Here is an 18,447-nt window from a genome sequence, read left to right on the forward strand (position 1 = left end):
CCTGTTTTCCAATAGCTCATCTGTAGCTGGCACTGATAGTTCTCTGGGCGAATTACAGCATTTAGCTTACAGTACTCCACGAAAAGCAGATTTCCCCATCCGGCTTGGGAACCAGAACGATTGAAGAGGCCATGCACTCTCAGAGGGATGGATTATACCCATCTGTAACATGTCCTTGATCTCCCTTTTTGTTGTGGTTTTGGCTTGAGAAGCCATCCGGTAGTGTTGGGCTCTAATTGGGTGAGCATCACTTGTGTCAATGGAGTGGTACACTGAAAACAGTGGCGTGAAGCTGGTGTACAGCTCCTGGATTTGCTGTCGCTGCTTATGCCCCAGGATTATGGAAAGGCTCACCTCTTCTACACCACCATTGCTTTTCCCTTCACAGTAGACTCCTTCAGGTTACTCAGTGACTCATTTCTCTCCTGGGTTGTAAACTGAAGAACCTTGATTTCTCGGGAATAACAGGGGTTTTGAGAATTAACATGGTATACTTTAGGTTTTAGGGTAGGGTCTGGGAACACTATGAGGTAATTAACAGCTCCCAGGCACTCTCAGACCATAAATGGCTCCTCCCACAATGCTTCCATCTTATTGGCTGGACCGCTTTCAGGACCATGACTTGGTCACCTCCTCTGAGGGAACGCTCTCTGGCATGTTTATCATACCAGGCCTTTTGCTCTTGTTGAACATCCAGTAGGTTTTGTCGAGCAAGGGCTAGAGAGTCTTTGAGGGTGTTTTGCAGGTTGGTTACAAAGTCCAAAATGTTAGTTCCTGGAGAAGATGTAACCCTCTCCCATTGCTGTTTCACCAACTGTAATGGCCCCTTAACTTTGTGGCCATAAACAAGTTCAAAGGATGAAAACCCCAAACTGGGATGTGGTACAGTCCTGTAGGCAAAGAGCAACTGTTGCAACACTAAATCCCAATCACTGGAGTGCTTATTCATGAAGTTACATATCATGGCCCCCAAAGTTCCATGAAACTTCTCCACTATGACATTCGTTTGATGGTGGTAAGGGGTGGCAACCAAGTGGTTCACCCCATGAACTTCCCAAAGACGTTTCATGGTCCCTACCAGGAAGTTAGTTCCCAAATCCATAAGAATGTCAGAGGGCCAACCTACCCTGGCAAAAATATCTTCCAATGCCTGGCACATTCTTTTAGCCCTGGTGTTGCTTAGAGCTACTGCTTCCGGCCATTGGGTGGCAAAATCCATGAAGGTCAGTATGTACTGTTTTTCTTTGGGTGTCTTCATAGGGATAGGACCCAGAATTTCTGTAGCTACATGCTGAAATGGAACTTCAATTATGGGGAGTGGCTGGAGAGGGGCCTTGACCTGGTCTTGGGGCTTTCCCACCCTCTTGCACACCTCACAAGACCGGACATAGGTAGAAACATTCTTGCCCATTCCCTCCCAGTGGAATGACTTTCCCAAATGGTTTTTGGTCCTGTTCACCCCAGCATGGCCACTAGGGTGATCATGGGCTAAGCTCAAGAGCATTTCCCTATACTTCATTGGAACTTTCAACTGTCTCTGAGGATGCCAGTCCTTCTTGTGCCCACCAGAAAGGGTTTCCCTGTATAAGAGACCTCCTTCTAAAACAAACCTGGACCTATTAGAAGAGCGGAGAGGCAATGGGCCATTCTGTGCTGCTATCCAAGCTCCCTTGAGGCTTTCATCCACTTCCTGCTCTGCCTAGAACTGCTCCCTTGATGCTGGAGACATTAGTTCCTCGCTGGGTTGTGGACTTGGGCTTGGTCCCACTGGAAGCGATGCAGGTGATGGTGGTATCTGTGTCAACTGTAAACCACTCTCTGCTGGTGCACTAGGTTGTATTTCAGGCTCCAGTTGAGCTTCTTGCACCGGTTTAGCTGCTGCTGCAGGTGCAGGCTCTGTGGTGCCCTTTGGTGCTGCCTCCCCTCACTCTGGTGGGGTTGCAAGCACGGGCTCTGGTGCTGAGTGATCTGCCTGTTCTGATGCTTGAGCTGGTTCTGGCTGGGTCCCAGGAACTAGATCTATAACTGCTGTCATAGACTGTGGTCTGGGGTCTGGTTCCACCACCTCCAGCTGGGTCCCGGGCCTGTGGTACCAGGGGACACAGACTGGGTTCTTGTAGGAGGCTCAGGAATGGAGTTAGGTGTGGAGGCCTGTTTAGCTTTGCTGTGGGTGATCATCCCCACCCATTTTGTTAGCCTCATGTGATTGGCTAATTCTTCTCCCAGCAGCATGGGAATGGGATAATCATCATAGACTGCAGAAGTCCATATTTCTGATCAGCCCTTGTATTAGACAGGCAACTTGGCTGTAGGAAAGTTAAATGTGTTGGCCCATCACTTGGGCCTCTGGGTTGATGAATTTGGGGTCCATCAGGGATTGGTGGATAGCTGACACCTGCACTCCAGTGTCTCTCCATGCAGTAATCTTTCTCCCACCCACACTCACAATTTCCCTTTGCTCTGGGGGTATCTGGGCCAGAAGGCTCTCATTTGGATCCCGGAGTGATGATTTGCAGTCGGCTTGTGCTCTTGTGGCAGTTGGCCTTCACATGCCCCAGCTTATTACATTTAAAGCATTGCCCAGCTGACTGTGGGCTGGTGTGAAGGGGGTGGTTGGAGAGTAGTGTGGTGGGACAAGAGGGCATCTGGGGACTCCCTGGCTGTGTGGAGGGCTCCTCCTTGTAAGGTGGGGCCTTGGGCTGACTCCGATGGTGGGGTGTCATCTCGGGTTGCCCCTTCTGGTATACCCACCAACTGCTCCTAGCTTTCTTCTTCTCCGCCACCTCCACTCATTTGGCTCCGATCTCCTCCACTTTGATTACAGTTTTGGGTTCCCCATCTAAGATGTACTTTTCTATTTCCTCAGGAACACCCTCTAAGAACTGCTCCATTTGTATTAGGAGAGACAGATCTTCCAGAGATTTAACATTTGCTCCTGATATCCAGGCATCCCAATTTTTTACAATGTGGTAGGTGGGTCGGGAAAATACCACGTCTGGTTTCCACCTTAAGGCTCTGAAACACTGATGGGCATGCTCGGGTGTTAGCCCCATCCTAATTCTGGCCTTTTGTTTAAAAAGTTCATACTCATTCAGGTGTTCTTTAGGTATTTCAGCTGCCACCTCTGCTAAGGGTCCACTGAGTTGTGGCCTCATCTCCACCATATACTGGTCTATAGGGATGATGTACCCTAGGCAGGCCCTTTCAAAATTTTCTAAGAAGGCCTCTGTATCATCACCTACCTTTTATGTGGGGAATTTCTTGGAATGGGGAACAGTACCAGAGGAGGACTTAGCTTAGCCCTTTCCAGCTCTTAACCCTTTCCAGCTCTGTCTCTGCTTCTAAGCGCTTCACCTCCATTTCCACCTCCAAGCGCTTTGTCCCTCTCCTCTCTTCTCCTCTGCCTCCAAGCACTTAATCTATAGTCTGTTCCCCCTCAGGCAGAAAAGAAAAGAAAAGAAAAGAAAAGAAAAGAAAAGAAAAGAAAAGAAAAGAAAAGAAAAGAAAGTTCCCTGGCTTTGCAGGTTGCCAAAAGGAAAAATGTATTCTTTTAAAATCCTGAGGTCTGGGCCTCTGGTTCAAAATGATCTCACTGCTCTGCCAGCATGTCAAGGCTAATTCCCCACTCTGACACTTTGAGTGCAGAAGGTGGGGGCCTGCAAGGCTTTGAAAAATTAATATTGGCCACTCCTGGCTTGTATTAAACTCCCAAGGTTATAGCTTTACTCTGACCTTGGATAGATAGATGCTTCCACCACCCAAATGCAGAACCTCTTTGAGAGCCCAGGAAGGCGCAATTGGGATTTCCTTCCTCAAGCCCTTTCACCCCCACCTATGGGGAAGAGCTGAAAAAGAAAAAGAAAATAAGGAAATCAACTGTTTCCACCAGCTAAACATATATATGCACAAATCTTTTACAACACAAAAATTTAATTCTGTTCTTAAAAAAGGTAAATTTTATTAATAAAAAAAGAAAATTCATCTGGAAATTCAGGCTATTGATAAGTTTTAAAAGAATAACTACACAGATTAAACATGGAGAATAGCTTTCTTGAGGTCCAGCTTACAGGTTACAAGCAAAACAAAAGCAACGGGGTTAGCACAGAGGAATCCAAAAGCCATAATAAAATAAATGGGATAAACCTAATCGTGTCTTCCTACATATTTCCTGATCTACTTATATATCTGGGGTTTTAAATGAGTAGTTTCTAGGTATGATACTGATGATTTTTTCATACCTGGCCCAAGCTTCTTACAGCATAGCTGCTGCCCTGTCCGCCTCTCCCCTGGAGAACAACAGAGACAGAAAAAAGGGGAGTCTTTTTTCAATTTTAAAAGGTTCTAGCCTTCCCATTGGCTCTTTTGGTCAGGTGCCCACTCATTTCCTTTTACCTATGCATAGCAGTGAGACTTTTTAACCCTTTACAGGTAGAGAAATTAGAGAACAGCTACCAAGAGGGATTTTATAGCTACTGGTTGGCTGGGTGTCCATAAAAGAGAACTCCCCGCCCTTCATTTATCACACCCCCAACCACCTATCTCCCTCACAGTACAGAGAATCTTCCCTTTGCATGAAAAGATTGTCTCAGATTACAGACTCTTCAGCGGTAGAGTTCAAACACACACTACTTGTCATCACTGCTTCCCTCCCCACACTATCATTTCCTATATGTTATTGAGTTCCTGACCCTCACCAATAATGTTAGTTTCTACTGCCACAAAGACCTTCATGCTTTCTCTCATACCACCCCTCATGGAAAGGCCCAACAAAAACCTCCAAAGCTGCTACATGACACTTCTTAAAATTCACTTCTACAATGATGCCTGGAAATTGTTTGCTGTAGCTATACAGTTCCTGTACTGAGTTCTGTGATTATTGCACTAATTACAAACTGTACTACATAGAAAGGTGGGGCACCATAAAAGCAAAAAGCACGGATGCACTTTTTGCCCCAGCTTGTAGTTTGAAAATTGGCTTGTCCTTCTAGTAAAAGGCACATTCTTTAATAACATTTCTCTGAGTATAGCAAAGGCATGGACACACTGTTAATGAAATACTTCATTTTATATACCCTGGTGACTGTCTGACATCAAATCAATCAGTTTTAAAAGGCAAATTAATAAAGGGTGTATGACAGCAACATATCAGCTAGAGATTATGTTCCTTTTCCTTCTTCCATGAGTGTCAGTGTGAACAAACTATGGTGCTGAATTCAATAGATACAGGGCAACCCTTAATCATGCTCACCTGATCAGCATAATAGGCTCAGAGATCACACTGGGCTAAACAAATAGGCCATATGCAGCTCCAATATCCCATTTGTCTGTGTAACACTCTCCATTCTATTCTCAGTTGTTATAGAGCACACAGCAAGCAATTGTGATTATAGGGATGTACTTTGGTCAGTGTCATTTTGCTCCGTGTAGTCAACTCAATCACCTCTCCAGTTCCTCAAAGGCATACCTGGGTGGTGGAGAGAGAGCCAAAGTACTTTCATCAACATTCTCATAACCTGGGAAGCAAAGGGCAGACCAAGGATCATTGCACAAAACCAGCAAGGATATCTAAAACCTACCAAATCAAACAAACAGAAATTTCAAAGATATTTTCACCCCAATTTTTAAAAATGGTCCTATTTTATTTCAAAATTTTCTACTGAATTTAAAAATTATTTGGGTTTTCAAAATTTGCATTTTTTAAAAAAAGGAATTTATTGTAATGTCAAAACTTTAAAAAACCCAATCTCACCATGTTACAAGGTGGCCCCTCAGAAGTAGCAATTAAAAAAAAACCTGAAAAATACAAAATTAAATGAAAAAAATAAAACAAACAAAACATTTTGAAGGACAGTCTACTTTTTTTTTTCATTGAACATTTTCATGGACATTAAAATATATCATAATTATTCTGACTACAAATTAAATGGCTTAATGAAAACTCACATTTTAAAAAAAGCAGCAAATTTTGATTAGTTGTGTTTTATTTATTGTTTTATTTTAAATTTTAACAATCTCAACTAATAGCCCTGCTGTGCTGGAGTAGGGTGGGAACAGTCTCTCTTCCCATATAAACTTAAACTTTCTTGTATCATGAACCTGGTCTGGCAAACCAGTGCTTAAATCTATGAAACATCCTCTGTGATCCACAAAGCTGTATAACCACAAAGTAGTGTTATTTACAGCTATAGAACACTGGGCTGTTTATTAAAGCCAAGAGCCGGGGAGAGTTCCATCAATGGTCCTAGCACAGTTTTGGAAGTGCTGATTATGTTCAAAGCTTTCAGTTACCTCAGGAACACTGACATATTTGATCATAAAAAGAACAGAAGTACTTGTGGCACCTTAGAGACTAACAAATTTATTAGAGCATAAGCTTTCGTGAGCAACAGCCCACTTCATCGAATTCATAGAATGGAACATATATTAAGAATATATCTATCTATCTCCAGAGAAGGTGGAAGTTGCCATACAAAGTGTAAGAGGCTAATTAATTAAGATGAGCTATTCAGCAATTCAGCAATGTTAAGGGGCTTATTCCTTCACCCACTTACTTCCCTGGTCCTTCTCGCATGAACAGAGAGCAACAATACCCGAAGTCTAAAGGTGCAAACAATTCAATGTTTATTGGGGTGAACTTCCAGCAAGCATGATTCCAGTTTCCTTCCTTAGTGTCCCCCTTCCCAGCTCTGACACCACAGAGCCTTACCTGTGTCCCTGTTCCCATTCCCCCCTTAGCAAAACGTGATTCCAATTTCCCCACCCCCATTTCGCCCCCCACCCACACACTTTCTGATTGACTGCAGACTATATAGTAAAACTTGAGTTCTGCTTAGCTATACCTTAACCAATCATTTTACTGAAATTTAACTAACCAATCCTAACATATTGTAATATGATTATGTAACCAATTATATCCCACCTCCTTAATTAGTTTACACCCTGCAAAATTAATTATACAGCAGACAGAAACCATGCAAATAAACAATAGCAAAGTGGGAACTATAATGACAAAACAATACAGAAGTGAGGATTTCACATCCCAGCTATTGATAAAATGAGTTCTTGCCAGACAGGATGCTATCAAACTAAGTTTCCTTTTACATTTTCTAGACACTTCCCTTTCTCTGGAGGCGATAGGCATTATCAGGACAGGACTGTATTCCTAACAGCCCAATAGCACCTTATTTCAATGTGACTAGATTGGAATGTGAGGCTGTGATGGTTCGCTTCCCAGCTTATGGCTGCCTCTGCTGCTTAGCCAAAGGTCTTATACAGTCAGACAGTGATTTTGATTCTCTCTTTTATACCTCTATAACTAGCTAAGTGATAAGAATACACCTAAATTCTTAAAGACTAGGCCTTTGCAGACAGGCCAACATCTATATCCTAACAAGCGCTATTTCAAATGGAGTGTTGACCCTGAAGCCTAATGATAATTTATGTCAACCTTGTTCACTATTTCACTGCTGATGAAAGCACATGAGACGACAAAATCTCATATCATGAAGTTGTGCACAATCTCCTATGAGCAGCACCTCATTTAGTAGCAGAAGTCGATGCAACTTTGGCGCAAAGAAGCTAGTGAGTGCTACATGTTGGTAAGGGACATATTTATACACAAATGTTTACCAACTCCTCCCCTCCACATTATGCATGTTGGAGCATGTTTCTTTTTCTTCTACATAGTATATTTGATGCTCTGACAATAGCAATAAAACAAAAAGCCAAAGTTACTTCTAAGCTTTCCTCAACAGTTTGGAAGGTCAGCTTGAAAAATAAATTGTGGTTAAATCTAAATATCTAGATTGAAAGCATTGTTTGGTTTTTGTTGTTTGCTTTATTTTTAGTTCAACCTTCAGACTAACTTGAGAAAATCAATTTTAGCAATATAATAAAAATAATAAATAGAAATTTTAGCTGTGTAAAATATCAAGTTTCATACCAAAAATATGGAGAAAACATGTTTCATTCATACTTGCAACAGAAAATTTTGGAAATGTCACAGTAACCTTTTAAGATGACAATTCCAGCAGAAGAACTCTTGACAAGAACTATGCACAATTATGTCAAAGATATATGAAAACCTTCTGAACATCATCTTCTCAGAGCAGTGACCTGAGCAGCCTCTGTGTAAATGAGCCTGCACGACAGGAAAAAAAAAAACAATTTTTTTTTTACCCTTAATTACAGCATCTGAGGAATAGTTATTATAAAAGCAGTCTTCTGATTCAGAGGACTCAATTGTGCCTCACTTCACGTGTGTGCACGGCAGATCCGAGGAGAGAAAGCAAAAGTCTTCCCCCTATTTGCACTTCTGTTCATGGGCTGAACACAATGGCAGTCCTTACATAGCCAAGGACTGCTCCAGGCTAATGTCACTGCTGGCACTCACCTCTCCAAAGAACAAAAGGAAGGGGGAAAGCCTTGGGCTCCACCCTTTCTGCACCAGCTACCTGAACTCAGCAAGAAGATGCAGCAGACATTCTCCCACAGTACTCATGTAGTCCTTGTTCCTGACTCAGGTAATCATTTAAAAGTTGAGGTAGTTCCCTGAAGGGAAGCAAAGTTTTCACCCTACACTAACTGAAAAACCATAAGGACTAAGAGGTTGCAGCTTCTATTGAATTCAAATGGAGCTTTGGCAGCACTTCTCTTCTGAAAGTCAGAACACACCTTGTGAGTTCTGATGGGCATGTGCTTTTCTATCTCAACATTCCCTATCTGTGGAGTCCCATGAGGATCCATCCTCTACATCAACTACATTACATGTAAAAAAAAAGTCTATACTAAAAGAACATTAGGGTTGCAAAGTCAACCATCCAAAAGTTAGGAAAATGCCATAATTACAGTTGTCCATGCAACACTTAATTCAGCCCCCTTATGTGTACACACTATGATACAGTTTTTTAATTATATAATCAGATATTCTGTTTTCCACAGGACCCTTGTTTCCCTCAGTATATGGGATACACCTGCTATATAGATGAATCAGTGTGGTGTAATACAGGAGACTGTTGTCTTTGGGACTCTGCAGTGGTTTGAAGGTATGTACTGTTTGTGGATATTAGGACAGGTGGGTCTAGTCCCACCCAAAGCTACAGGCCCACCCCCTCAAAATGAGGGGGAGCTGCCATTGGACCCAGGCCACAATTGAATATGGAGAACCACAAATGAAAGAAAAAGGGACACGAGTGAGGTCAAAGGTTGAAAATCAGGGAACCAGATAAAGACAACTAGAAGAGAACCCCCAACAGTGCTCACTGCTCCTCAACGGCATCTAAGGAGTCAGTGGACATTGCCAGAGGAACTCTGCCAAGAAGCATGATTGGATAGGAGATCATAAACAGGCCCCACAGACACAGAGCACCCACCCACTCCATCCACCTTCCTCCTCCAGATATGATGGATGGCCATCTTGGCCAGCAAAAAGGAGGAGGTTGACAAAGAGGTCCTCGGACTTTGTGGGCCACAGATGGGGTGTGCTTCAATGAGGAAGGGCAGAGAGAAGTGCAGCCAGTACCTCAGTAAGGTCACCCAATGAAATTAATAGGCGGCAGGTTTTAAACAAACAATAGGAAGTACTTCTTCACACAAGTACTCATGTGGAACTCGTTGCTAGGGATAGCATGAAGGCCAAAACTATAATAGTGTTCAATAAATAAATAAAAATAATTAGATAATTTCATGGAGCATGGGCCTATCAATGGCTATTAGCTAAGATGATCAGGGATGCAACCCCATGCTCTTTGGTCTCAGACTCTGACTGCCAGATGCTGGGATTGGATGAGAAGGGATTGATCACACAATAATTGCCCTGTTTTGCTCATTCTCTTTGGCAACTGCCAGAAGACAGGATATGGGGCTAAATGGATCATTGATCTGACCCAATATAGCCATTATCATGGTTTGGAGGAGCTGAAAGAAAGGCTGAAAGCTGATGTCTGCCAGGGTCTCCCTCTCACCACAGAAGGACCGAGTGTTGGAGGAGTTGGTGAACTGTGCCAGGTACATGCCCATGCTCACAGCTCAGTGGAGGGGCCACCAAATAACATCGCTGGGGGACCATCGAACCAGAATGGAGTACAGACTGGCCCACCTGTTTCCCTAACCTCCTCAGGAGACAGCAGATCCCACATGGGTGGGACACGCGTGTGAGGAAGAGGATGGTATAAAGCACTAGTGTGTACAGATGTTCCTTGGGTACAATTCAGAGGCAAACCAACTGGATGTTGTTCAGTCAACTCAGGTGGCATTTAGGAGTGGCTGTGAAGGCATGCAGGGCAGTGGCCTGATGTCAATTTCTTGAGGGCCAGCGGTGATAGATGCATGGGAACCACCCTCCTGCAAGACTCTCTCAAGAAAAGCAAGAGAACAAGGTGTCAAGGCTGCCCTTACCTCCTGGAGCACATGAAAGAGGATAGGTGGGGTGAACAGCCCCATGCACTGGCTGGGCACCCTGGGGTCTACCGTCCCTCTAATCATAGTCCAGGAGGATCTCCAAGACTGATGATACCAGTCAAGACTATCCTCCAGGACACAAAGTGTGATTCCACCCTCTGAATACATAGATGACAGTTCTGTAATAGGGGTTCTGTGAGGAGGTGCTGCCTGGTCACTGAGACTGGTCTCCAGGTCCTGAGGAAGTCCTGGTGTAAGAATGGCAGGACAGAGATGTCTTAGGGGAGACTTCTCAGGCACAGATAAAAGAGCTACCCAGCCATACCAGAGCCCTCTGAGATGGTGAAAGAAGGCATGAAACAGCAGGCTCCAGGCTGGACTACCTACTCTGTAAAGGAGTCTCTGCAAGGCCTGGAGGCTTAAAGTATGGACCTGGCTGCAGATGCAGAACAGTCCCTGTCTACCCTCTCTCAGGAGGCAGCTCAGGGCACCCGCAGAGACCCAGTGCAGCCCCATGCAGAAAAATTCCAGGATCTTCAGGAGGCCGGCTAAGGTTTCTGGGGGAAGGCTCAAGATGTTGAACCAGTGCCAGAGCATGGATAGGATTAACTGGTTGATCACCAGCACTCTTGCAGGAAAAAAAAGGCACAGGAACAGCCCCATCCACCTCTGCAACCCGTCAGACACACTAGCATCTAGGTCAATTCAATTTTCCAGGGGGGAGGGATTGATGGAAGAAAGGTATACTCCCAGACAGAGCAGTGGACATGTGCCCCACTGGATGGCACAGAGTCTGGGTGGGAGGGAGCCAACATAGCACCTGTTCCCCACCGTCAGGCAAGAATTCTTGACCCAGTTGAGCCAGGCAGAGTAGGTCACCAAGCAGATGACTTAGCCATCCATGCCAGGTCTCCCAGCTCCTGGGCCACAAATAGCATGTCATCGGCATACACCAACAGGACCACCCAGAAGTCCCGCTCCCAAAGCACCAACTCCATCACCCTCTTGTAGAAGAGACAGAGGAAGGACTCAATATCAATGGTATAGAGCTGGCCAGCCAGTGGGCAGCTGTAATGTACCCCTCGACCAAAGGTGGCAGGTTTGGTCAAGGCCCATATGAAGTTGACTAAAGTCTCCTCAGGAGGCGTGCCATAACCAAAGAAATCCTTTTCTAGCCTTGTTTTCAGAAATGACTGAACTGTTCTGGATGATTTAAAATAAAATAAAATAAAATAAAATAAAATAATAGTATGAGGCAGACACCAAGCATGAAAAATTTCATCTCAACTCGTTAAAGTTAGAAAAAAAAAGTTATAAAAACCTGATGAGGGGCATCTGAATAGGAAGTGTGGGGCTACCAGCTCTGAATAATGAAGAAGCTATGTCAGCTGTGGAACAGAATAAAATGTCAGGAATTTTCACGGGATAACCAAAACCATATCACCTTCAGAGAAGAGGGAAAGAGAACCATCTCCTAGCTATCCAAGATCCTGATTAGGATAAGCAACTCAGTGAAAACAGCTGGCTAAAACTGAATCCTAAGAAACTAAGGTGATGATGGTGAGGTAAGGGGAACAGTTAAAACTCACTACCCTCCATAACATCAACCCTCCACTGAAAATGTCCACCCTCAGATTGTTAGGACTTCCTGCACTCTCAGGGTTCTCTTAGGCTCCTGTTTTCTCCTGTGCCTTGATACCAAAACATCTACAGCCATGACATACACATTTACATCTACAATTGGCAAGGAGACTGCACAACTTCATGTTAGATTTGGACTTAGCCAAGGGTATTTATATATTTATAACCACTAGATCTGATTATTGTAATATACTCTACTTAGGAAAAAAGAAAAGGAGTACTTGTGGCACCTTAGAGACTAACAAATGTATTTGAGCATAAGCTTTCGTGAGCTACAGCTCACTTCATCGGATGCATCCGATGAAGCAAGCTGTAGCTCACGAAAGCTTATGCTCAAATAAATTTGTTAGTCTCTAAGGTGCCACAAGTACTCCTTTTCTTTTTGCGAATACAGACTAACACGGCTGCTACTCTGAAACCTCTACTTAGGAAAGAAGCTGATGACCTTACTTAGCCTGGGGCTAATATATCTGCCTTCTATTACTCTCCTGTAGCCATCTGGCCCGACCCTGTCACTATATACTATATATATACACATTTAGAAAAGACAAATAGATTTTACTGTAGAACAGAAATGAAAGTTATCATCATAAGGCTGTTCAATGACTGTGTAAAATGAGTTTAGTAGTTTCAGTCCAGTTTCCAGTACACAAGTGTTGATATGACAAACCATAAACACAATAATTGACAACCTTGTCAGCACATAAGAGGGTATGGTGATTGACAGCATTTACCTCCAGGCGTGATTCCTTTAATTTAGTATTGAGGTATCTTGGTTGGGTAGGGCAGGTAACTTCTTGCTGCTGTGGCTGCAATTTCTCTGTGGATAAACAGAGAGCATCAAACTCCAGTGCTGACAATCTTACTCCTGAAGGTATTCTGGGCCAAAAAAATTAAAATTCTGCATAACATTTAAAAATTGTACACATTTTATTTGTCAATAAATACATGTGGAGGTTCCAGTGGGAAGCACAGGCCACTGACTGCACAGAGGTAGGAGATCACCCTGAGCCCCCGTCCCCTGGACATGGACTTGGTGATAAAGTTGCACCTGACTAACACAGTACGAGGACCAGGACTGTCCCAGAAACACCCTGGGGCCCTGCCCCTCTGTCCCAAGCACACTAGGTGTAGGCAGGCAGACTCAGCCCAGCAGGATCACAGTATGGAGGGGCTTAGCGCAGGGTTGATCATGGGTTGATAGGGTTCTGTGTGGGGCAATCTGGTTGTGGCCAGCTTGGTGGGGGGGGTCCAGGTGCAAGTTAGATTTGGATGTGCAGGGTTGTTAGCAGGGGAGGGAGGATTCTGGGTGCAGGCACAATGGGACTCTGCAAGGAGGTCCAGGTGAAGGTGGGCTCAGCAGGAGGAGTCTAGGTGTGGAGGGATCATTGGGGGAGGGGGTCCAGGTGCTAGCTTGGTGGGCTTCAGTGGGATGGGAGTCTCGGTGCAGGGGGCTGTTCCAGGTGCAGGTGGGGTGAGGCTTTTTGGGGTGGGAGTTCAAGTGCAGGGAGCAGTCTGGATACAAGGATGGGGTGCAGAGAGTGAGGCTTTTCATGGTATGGGTTTGGGTTCAGGGGGTGAGGCTTGGTGGGACAATCAGGATGCATGAGGATTGGGCAGATGGGGAAGCAGTTCCTCATACAGTGTGACCCCTCCCCCCATGACTGAGGAGAGATGGGGGCAGGAAGTGGGGTGTTTGTGTGGTGCTTCCTGCAGCTGGAGAGGTTTCTGGGGGTGGGTCTGACCCAACCCTGACCACTCCTTGTGGGGAAAGAGGAAGTCCCATCTTCCCCAGCCCATCCTGGACTAGTAGCTGAGCCTGGCACAGGGTAGGAGCCACTGGCCAGGGCATCCCCAGCCGCACAGTGATTTACCACTCCACTGGCTGCTCTGGGCACCCAAAACAACGCACCCACACTGCTGGGGAGCAGCGAATGACCGGTCTTGCAGCTTCCCTTTGTTTTCCTGTCAGAAAGTCATTTTTCTGCAGGGAAGCAAAGAAATCTGCAGGGGGCATGAATTCTGCTCATGAGCAGTGCTGCAGAATTTCCCCAGGAATACAATTTGCCACATTATATAAACACAAAAGTCACAAAACAATTTAAAAGAATAAAAAGAAATATTGTGTGGGCAAGGGACTTGGCATTATACTTTGAATTTGCAAAATGCTTTTAGATTTATATTCAATACAGTGACACAATGTAACATTTTTATTGACTCTTATATAACAGGCAATTTGGTCTAAGTGGGAGAAGCCCTTAAACCTCACAGAATATTTTTTTTTCAGTAATTAGGGTGACAGGACTGGAACAGGGATGTCAAAACAAAGAACACTGGTATCAGACAAAATAAAGATCTTCTCTTCCCCGGCTAATGCATATTATTCCATTCATCTAGTCTCAGATTTATGCAAATGAGAAACCCACTTACATAACTTTTACACCATCCAGTTCATGTAAAAACTACTTGGCTAGCAATCCTCTTGGGTACTCTACTGAACATGCACAGTGTAATCCACTTGGTGTCTGGGCATTAGGCTCAAGCCTATTTGTACAGCTTTATTCTTTGTTAAACAACATTTTCAATATTGCTTTCCGAAAGGGGTAGTGAATGCCATGCACTAGCTTTGGGCCCAATAAGAGCCATAGTTTAAGCCCCAGGTGAATAGGTGCTGGAACTACAGGTGCTGGGGGTGCTGCTGTAGCCCCTGGCTTGAAGTTGTTTCTATCATATGTAGGGTTTATAGTTTGATTCAACTGCTCTCAGCACCCCCACTATACAAATTGTTCCAGCACCACTGCCTAGGTGTGTATAAAACACATTGGTAGAAACTCTCAAACTTAACGAAAGGTGGATTACAAATTATTATTGTTTTTCTTTGCTTGGGGACTGTATCTCAGAAACCACAATGACCTCAAATTTGGATCACTAGCATTACCCTACACCTTCTTGACAACATCAAGTTTCATGGCATTATGAGTAGCCCTGCTAATTTTAGAACATCTAGAAAAGTCATCCTTTAAAAAGAAAGGGATTCTCAACCTTAACTAGAGGGGAGCTGATGCTGCCCTATAATCAACTGAGGCCTGGTCTAGAGTACACAATTATTTTGGAATTAGCTGAGTTACTTCTAAATAAAGCTGATTCCATCCACACGACCAAACCAGTTTTTTTCGATTTAAAGGGCTCTTTAATCAAATTTCTGTACTCCACGTCGGCAAGTGGAGTAGCGCTAAAATCGAGATCGCAATTCCGGTTTACAGGTACTAAGGACCCAATTCGATGTTAGTGGCCTCTGGGAACTATCATAGAATGCTCCCTTGTGACCACTCTGGACAACATTCAACTTCGATGCACTAGACACCCTAAAAGCCCTGGGAACTTTTGAATTTCCTGTTTGGTCACCATTAGCACAGGTGACCATCAGCACAGTCCGCCATCACAGGAGACCATGTAGGGTCCACCATCACAAGAGACCTGGATTCGCAGACGAGCTCCAGCATGGTCCAAACGGGAGGTACTGGATCTCATTGCATGTTGGGGAAATGAATCTGTTATGGCTGAACTATGTTCCAAAAAAAGAAATGCAAATATGTATACTGAAGTCTCCAGGGCCATGACGGAAAGAGGCTACTCCAGGGACACAGAGCAGTATCGTACAAAAATCAAGGAGCTCAGGCAAGCGTACCAAAAAGCCAGGGAGGCGAATGGGTGCTCTGGGTCACAGCCCCATACATGCCGCTTCTACCTGAGTTGCGTGCAATTATGGGGGGTGACGCCCTCACTGTCCGTGGACACCTGCAAGGAGGGAGTAGCACAGAGCGAGGAAGATGAGTTTTTGGAGGAGGAGAAGGAGGAGGAGAGTGCATAGGGGGCAAGTAGGGAATTCGTTTTCCCCCCTAGCCAGGAACTTTTCTTAACACTGGAGCCAATAGCCTCCCCCAACTTCCAAGGCATGCTCCCCGACCATGACCCTGGAGAAGGCACTTCTGGTGAGTGAGAGCTTGATCAGAGCCACATGGTGGGGGGAACCAAGCCACGCTGGGTTGTTTGCGTTTAGTTTAAAGGGCTCATCCCTGTTCAGAGCCTCATTGGAGCCATGCGGTGTGTGTGTGTGTGTGTATGGGGGGAGGGAGGATGTTGTGTGAAGCGATCATTTCAGAGAGCCCATAGGCTGTCCTTTTATATGGCAAACCCACCAGGCATTGCTTGCTATGGGAGAGGGGGCCCAGCAGTTTGAAAGCATTGACATGAATGCAGAAGACGCCGAAGCTTGTGCACCCCTAGGGCTTACCATGGTTGTCTGCAAGCTGAATTCTGTTGCCTGGCTGCATGTGATGGCTTACTCATACCAAAGTGGCAGGCACTTCAGTATAAGAGGCAAAATGAGACCTTGTACAGAAAGAACATGTGCTGTGTACTATGAATTGCCTGTTTCACTGAGATAGAGTGTCCCCTTTGTTCTCTAAAATGTATCTTTTAAAATACTACCCTCCCTTTTTCTCCTCCCGCAGCAGGTGCAAATGTTTCAATGTGGCCCCTGTCTACTCCATCCCAGAGGCTGGTCCAGATTAGAAGGTGGAAAAAATGAACTCGGGATTACATGTTTGCCGAGCCCTTGCAGTCCTCCCACACTGATAGGGACCAGCTGCATGCATGGAAGCAAACAACTGTGGAGTCACGTAAAGCATTACATGAATACGAAGAGAGTAAGGATGTGCACGATGAGAGCAGGCAGGATGCTATGGTCAAGCTCATGGGGGAGCAAATTGACATACTCCGCTCTATGGTGGATCTAATGCGGGAAAGGCAGCAAGACCACAGACTGCTGCTTCAGCCCCTGTATAACCACCCTCCCTCCTTCCCAAGTTCCATAGACTCCTCACCCAGATGCCCAAGAACACGGGGGGGGGCGGGGAGGGGGAGAGGCTACGGGGACCCACACAGTCAACCCCAGAGGATTTCACAAGCAGCAGAAAGCTGGCATATCCTAATTTTTTTTTTGGTTTCTGGACTTGTCCTTCCCTCCTCCTCCTCCACCCCCCTAACCCAATATCCCCCGCCCCATCTAGCTTCTGATTTCTCTCAATGTTTTGTGCAACAAATAATAAAGAACGTTTTTTAAACAATTATGATTTCCTTATATATTACACACACACATATATAGCAGGTAACTTTAAGAGAAACACACACAACTGTCACACCATACCCTGGTCAGTCATGAAACTGGCTTTCAAAGCTTCTCTGATGTGCAGCACGCCCTGCTGCACTCTAATCGCTTTGTTGTCTGGTTGTGCAAAATTAGCCACCAGGCAAGTTGCTTCAATCTCCCACCCCGCCATAAATGTCTCCCCCTTACTCTCACAGATATTGTGGAGCACACAACAAGCAGCAATTACAATTGGAATATTGGTTGTGCAGAGATCTAAGAGAATCAGTATACTGCACCAGAGCGCTTTCAAACATCCAAACGCGCATTCTACCACCATTCTGCACTTGCTCAGCCTACTGGACTGCTTCTTACTACCGTTGGACTGCTTCTTACAGCAGTTGGACTGCTTCTTACTACTGTCCAGGGTGCCTGTATACAGCTAAACGAGCCATGCAATTAAGGAGTAGGCTGGGTCCCTGAGGATAACTATAGGCATTTCAACATCCCCAACAGTAATTTTCTGGTCTGGGAAGTAAGTTCCTTCCTGCAGCTGTTCAAACAGACCAGAATTCCTGAAGATGCGAGCATCATGCACCTTTTCTAGCCATCCCACGTTGATGTCAGTGAAACGTCCCTTGTGATCCACGAGTGCTTACAGCACCATGGAAAAGTACCCCTTGCGGTTTATGTATTGGCCGCCCCGGTGTTCTGGGGCCAAGATAGGGATATGTGTTCTGTCTATCGCCCTGCCACAGTTAGGGAACCCCAGCGTATTAATGCCATCCACAATGGTCTGCACATTTCCCAAAGTCACTACCCTTGATAGCAGCTGGTCAATGATTGAATTGGCTACTTGAAGCACAGTAGATTTGCCCACTCCAAACTGATTCCCGACTGACCAGGCTGTCAGGCGTTGCAAGCTTCCACAGGGCTATAGCCACTTGCTTCTCAACTGTGAGGGCTGCTCTCATTTTGGTGTTTTTGCGCATCAGGGCAGGGGACAGCAAGTCACAAAGTTCCATGAAAGTGGCCCTACACATACGAAAATTTCTCAGCCACTGGGAATCATCCCATGCCTGCAACACTATGCAGTCCCACCAGTCTGTGTTTGTTTCCCAGACCCAGAATCAGCGTTCCATGGCATAAACCTGGCCCAACATCACCATGATCTCCCAATCGCCACATGCCATGCTTCTAGGAACATCTGTGTCCATATCCTCATCGTTATCATAAGCACGCTGTCATCGCTTCCTTGC

The sequence above is a fragment of the Dermochelys coriacea genome, chromosome 2, assembly GCF_009764565.3.
Source record: "Dermochelys coriacea isolate rDerCor1 chromosome 2, rDerCor1.pri.v4, whole genome shotgun sequence".
NCBI lineage: Eukaryota > Metazoa > Chordata > Testudines > Dermochelyidae > Dermochelys > Dermochelys coriacea.